We start from the raw sequence: 6,000 nt of genomic DNA on the forward strand, positions 1-6,000 counted from the left end.
CCAGCCTTCAGTATGCTCTCACCGCTTTTCCTCTGATTGGGAAGGATTGTGAGGAACTGCGGCCTGGCATCCAGAGAAAGAGTCAACTTTGGATTAAAGATATAACTTTGAATTCGAGAGCTCTAGAGAGCACGAGCTCTGAATCTCGAGAGAACACGTATTAATCAGGAGCCACCTTGTTTAGGTTCTGAGATTGAACGAGATCAGGCCCATTCCTTTAGGTTCCTTCATATGTGATATTAACCGAGTGGAAGGGATTCTGCCGCCTTGCCTTCAACATGCCCTCACTGCACTTCCTCCAGAAAGGAAGGAGTTCGAGGAACTGAAGCCAGGCAGAAGAAAAGTCAACTTTGACTCTTATTTAAAGAAATGGCAGTGAAGTTGAATGCTCCACAGGAAGAAAACGCCTACAGCACCCAGTATTCCTTGGTGGTCTCCCATCCAAGTACTAGCCAGGTCCGACTCTCCTAAGCTTCCGAGATCAAACGAGATCGGGCGCATTCAGAGTGGTATGGCCGTAGGCTGTTGGCTTCCTTGCTTTGAGTCTCCTGAAATTGATTATTAGTGTTAATCTTTGTTCTTGAAATTGTTTTGTATATGTTTCATAAATATACATTTTAATCTAAGTATTTTATCTAATGTGCTTTCTTCTAGGTTTTTAACTGTTTTGCACCTCTGTAATTTTTGATGACAGGTGGGGACATAATACAATTATTATTGTCATCGTCATCGTCATCATTATCATCGAAGGGAAAACCTGGAAGTATTAATAATCAAAGCTTTCAACCCAATAAAATCTTTTGAAACCTGCAATAGGTTTCAACATATGAATTTGGGGAGGACCCCCATTTCAATTGATTCATTTTCTTCCACCATCCCATCAATCCAAACAACCAGAATCAATGAAATTCCATTAGGCACAAAGTTTTCTTCAACTTCTTGAAACCTGATCTACATTTCCAGGTTTTCAAATGCCGTCAGGCCCTCCAAGGTCAACGGTAGTCAGTGTTCCATGTGTGCTGCTCACCACATTGCCAAAAGATCATATTTCTATCCTCAACATAAGAGGCAAAAGGCCCCATTTCAATGAAATATGGATGGATTGAAGTTCTTCTCCAAGTTTCTGAATTCTGGAATGAGTTTCCAGTTCTTGAATTGGCTTCAAGGTGCAGAAGCCATTCATTTGCAGGTTCCCTAACAGATGACCAGGAGTGGCCAGTGGTACGGTTCCTTTCTACGTGATATTGACGGAGTCGTAGGAAAACATATCATCGAGGGGAAGGGGTTTTGGAGCCTGGCCTTCAGTGTGCCCTCACCGCTTTTCCTCTGAAGGGGAACGATTGTGAGGAACTGAGGCCAGGCATCCAGAGAAAGGGCCAATTTTGAGTCTTGATTGAAGCCATAGCTTTGAATTTGAGAGCTCTAAGGAGAAAAAATGCCATAGAACTCAATATTCTCAGGTATTCTCACACACGCATTAATCAGGCACGACCTTTTTTAGGTTCTAAGATAGAACGATATCAGGCGCATTTCCCATGATATGACCATCACCAGTTGTCCTGTTACCATTGGTTCCCTCTGAGTTTTAACATCTCTGCAAGTGCTGGATGTGAAACCTGCTCCAGTTGATTTAACGAACAGCGCATCTGAAAATGTAAGTACAGTGAGTTGTCGTAATGTGCTGCTTCCCACATTCCCAATAGATCATATTTCTTTCATAAACGCATGACTCAAAAGGTCCCAATTCCATAAAATTGGATGGATTCCAGTTATTTTCAAATTTCTGAATTCTGGAACAAGTTTCCAGGTGTTGACTTGGCTTCTAGATGCAGAAGCCATTCATTTGCAGGTTCCCTAACAGATGACCAGGAGTGGCCAGTGGTACGGTTCTTTTGTGGGTGATATCGACCGAATGGCAGGAAAACATATCATCGAGGGTAAGGGGTTCTGGAGCCCAGCCTTCAGTATGCTCTCACCGCTTTTCCTCTGAAGAGGAAGGATTGTGAGGAACTGAGGCCAGGCATCCAACAAAAAAAAGAGTCAACCTTTACTCTTGATTGAAGCCATAGCTTTGAATTTGAGAGTTTTAAGAAGAAAAAAGCCCATAGAACTCAATGTTCTCAGGTATTCTCACACACGCATTAATCAGGCACGACCTTTTTTAGGTTCTAAGATAGAACGATATTAGGTGCATTTCCCATGATATGACCATCACCAGTTGTCCTGTTTCCATTGGTTCCTTCTGAGTTTTGACATCTCTGCACGTGCTGGATGTGAAACCTGCTCCTGTTGATTTAACGAACAGGGCATCTGAAAATGTAAGTACAGTGAGTTGTCTAATGTGCTGCTTCCCACGTTCCCAATAGATCATATTTCTTTCATAAACGTATGACGCAAAAGGTCCCAATTCCATGAAATTGGATGGATTGAAGTTATTCTCCAAGTTTCTGAATTCTGGAATGAGTTTCCAGGTGTTAACTTGGCTTCAAGGTGCAGAAGCCATTCATTTGCAGGTTCCCTAACAGATGACCAGGAGTGGTCAGTGGTACGGTTCCTTCTTACGTGATATTGATGGAGTCTTAGGAAAACATATCATCGAGGGAGGGGTTCTGGAGCCTGGCCTTCAGTGTGCGCTCACCGCTTTTCCTCTGAAGGGGAAGGATTGTGAGGACCTGAGGCCAGGCATCCAGAGAAAGTGTCAACTTTGACTCTTGATTAAAGACATAGCTTTGAATTCGAGAGCTCTAAGCAGTAAAAAGCCCACAGAAATCAATGTTCCCAGGTGCTCTCACAAACGCATTAATCAGGCACGACAGTTATTAGATTCTGAGATCGAAGGCTATCAGGCCTTCCCTCTGAATTTTAACAGCTGTGCAAGTGCTGGATGTGAAACCTGCTCCAGTTTATTTGATGACCGGCAAACCTGAAAATTGAAATATTTTTCTTGTGCCCTCCAGAAAGTTACATTATACAGTGAATTGTTGTAATGTGCTGCTTCCCGCATTCCCAATAGATCATATTTGATTTCATCAACACATGATGCAAAGGACCCGATTCATTGAAATATGGTTGGATTGAAGTTTTTTCCAAGTTTCTGCAATGTGGAAGAAGTTTCCAGGTCTTTAATTTGCACCAAGGTGCAGAAGCCATTCCTTGGCAGGTATTAGTGGCCAGTGTTCCGATTCCTTCATATGTGATATAGTTCGAGTGGTAGAAAAATAAATCATCGAGGCAAAGGGATTCTGCAGCCCTGCCTTCAGCATGCCTCACCCCACTTCCTCCAGAAAGGAAGGAGTTTGAGGAACTAAGTCCAGGCAGCAGAAAAGACAGGCAACTTTGCCTCTTCTTAAAGAAATGGCAGTGAAATTGAATGCTCGAAATGAAGTAAAAGCCTACAGCACCTAGTATTCCTAGGTGGTCTCCCATCCAAGTACTAGCCAGGCCCGGCCCTGCTTAGCTTCCGAGATTAAATGAGATCGGGCGCATTCAGAGTGGTCAGGCCATAGGCTGTCAGCTTCCCTGCTTTGAGCCTCTTGATGCTGATTTTTAATGTTAATCTGTGTTCTCTGAATTGTTTTAGGTGTATTTCATAAAAATACATTTCAATCTGTGTATTTTATGTAGTGTGTTTTAATCAAGGTTTTTAACCGTTTTGCCCATCTATGACATTGAAGTTTTTTACAACTTCCCGAAACCTGAGCTACATTTCCAGGTTTTCAATTGCCATCAGGATGCAGAAGTCATTCCTTTGCAGGTTCCCCCCAAGATCCACAATAAAGTGGCATGTCAATTTGTGATGTCTTCCCAATAGATTTTCTTTTTCTTTCACCAACTCCTCAGACAAATGTCCCTGAATTGTTGAAATATGATTGAACTGCAGTTTTTCTCCAGGTTCCCCAAATCTCGATTAAATTTCCAGGTCTTGAATTAATGTCAAGGTGCAGAAGCATTTCCTTTGGAGGTTTCCTGACAAATGATCAGGAGTAGCCAGCGGTCCGGTTCCTTCATATGTGATATAGAAAAATAAATCACTGAGCGGAAGGGGTTCTGCAGCCCAGCCTCCAGTATGCCTTCACCATTCATCTTCTAGGAAGGAATGAGTGTGAGCAACTATGGCCAGGAAGCAAAAAAGAGAGTCAGCTTTGACTCTTGATTAAAGAAATGGCACTGTTGTCTTTGTAGTTTGTAGTGTTCTCTCCAACTTTAAACAGCTCTATAAGTACTGGAGGTTAAACCTGCTTTTGTTGATTTTTTAAATGACAAACCCGGAAATTTAAATATTTTTCCTTTTGTTTCCTACAACCCCCCCCCCCCCCCCAAGTTGAATGATACAGTGATGTGTCCATTTGCACGAGATCAGGTACTTTGAGCATGGCATGGCTTTAAGCCGTTGTTCTCGTAGCTTCAAGTTGGAAATAAGAGAATGAGTGGACTCTTCTAGTCAGTTCCCAGCACATACAAGAAACCCCCTTTCTAACAGGTTGTTATTTCAGAGGCAGGAAGTAAGCCGAATTAGGGGTGGGTGTGGGGGTGTATCATGCCATACATGTTTAGTGAATGAAATGGAATTGAATAAATTGGCAGACCTTACCCTGAACAGTGAAGATCTGGCGTATTTAGAGTGGTGTTATTTAAGCAGCTTCACGGCTCAATTCTGCTGGCTTCAAGTTGATGGAGCTCTTTCAGTCCTTGGTAAGACACCTCTGTCAATTGATGAAATGTAGAGTGCTACCTGTGAAATAAATATCCCCACCCCCTAATCCTGGAATGCATCCAATAGAATGACATTTCAGTTCAGGGTCCTTTCCCTTTTCCAGAAACAGTTTTGTCTGAGAAATAGAGAAATGCAAATGCCCTGTGTCACTGCAATCCAATAAATAATCAGCTTGAAGTTACTTTTTCTGTCTTTAAGAGATAGGGAGACCAAATGCCTGAAGAACCAATAAGCGTTCAGCAGCACCCAGTATCCCCTTTGTTTTCTCCCATTCTCTTGAAATAAGGGAATGCACAAAAAGGAATAGGCTTCCTACAAAAGAGACAAAACTCCAATTTCTCAGTATACTAAAGCTACATGTTTTAGAAGCACTGAGGGAAGGCAGATATGTGTGAACCAGGCATTCCCTCCTAAGCTTCCAAAATTGGATGTGTTCAAGACGCATACCCATAAGGGGGCCATTCTATTTGTTTTCTCTTTCTACAAATTGACTGAATCCCACTTCTAGCCCTATCTTATGTGAAAGGCTGAGCAGCTAAAGAAAAACAAACAAAACCCCACACTAAGCCCTATAATACTTCATAAATGCCAATTACTAGAACTTTGACCTCTAGGACAAATTACCTTAGTCCAATAGATTCATACGTTCTCACCCCCAAAGTTATCCATGTTAATTTCTGCACAGGTTTCTCTTCAGTTTTTCCAGAACTGATGTAACAAGATCAAGTTGGTGTGGAAGTCCTGGCATCTCTTCTTTCTAGGCACTCAAGAAAATATACCAACAAAACTCATAGGCTTCATTTCTTTTTTGGGGGGTATTTTTTTTCTCCTTTAAATGAGAGGTTAATTTCTTTTGAACACTTTATGACTTTGAAATGGAGAAAAATGAAAAGTACTAATAGGCACACAACACCATGCACAAACTTTTAGAATTAAAGGAAATATTCATAACAACTGCAGAAATTAATACTTGCGAAAAAGGAGAAAGAGGTATTCTATTTTCTATTAATAAATACTATTAAAAAGAGATTGTTGGTCTCATTTTATGGGAATGTTGCATAAAATTCAGAGTTCTTTAGTCAGATCTCTTAATACAAGAAATAAATGGCCATGGACAGATATTCAGGCAGGGCCTGCAGGCCAGCTGTCAACACATGCTGAGAAGGCACTTTTTCTTTAAATTGCAGAGGTTGAGTTTGAGAGCCAGGAGCTAAGGTCTGGCAGGAGAAAAGGGGGTGAGCTTGGCCACTTGGTTGAACAGGCTCTAAAGGAACTCAGAACCACAA

At 41.7% G+C, this 6,000-nt stretch overlaps 2 pseudogenes; both read right to left on the minus strand.

The window, feature by feature from the left end:
* Nucleotides 1-404: 404 nt before the first annotated feature.
* Nucleotides 405-523, minus strand: LOC134298107 (5S ribosomal RNA; annotated as a pseudogene).
* A 2,866-nt stretch (nucleotides 524-3,389) lies between these two features.
* On the minus strand, nucleotides 3,390-3,508 carry LOC134298104 (5S ribosomal RNA; annotated as a pseudogene).
* Nucleotides 3,509-6,000: the final 2,492 nt, after the last annotated feature.

This window comes from Anolis carolinensis, chromosome 3, assembly GCF_035594765.1.
Source record: "Anolis carolinensis isolate JA03-04 chromosome 3, rAnoCar3.1.pri, whole genome shotgun sequence".
NCBI classification, from domain to species: domain Eukaryota; kingdom Metazoa; phylum Chordata; class Lepidosauria; order Squamata; family Dactyloidae; genus Anolis; species Anolis carolinensis.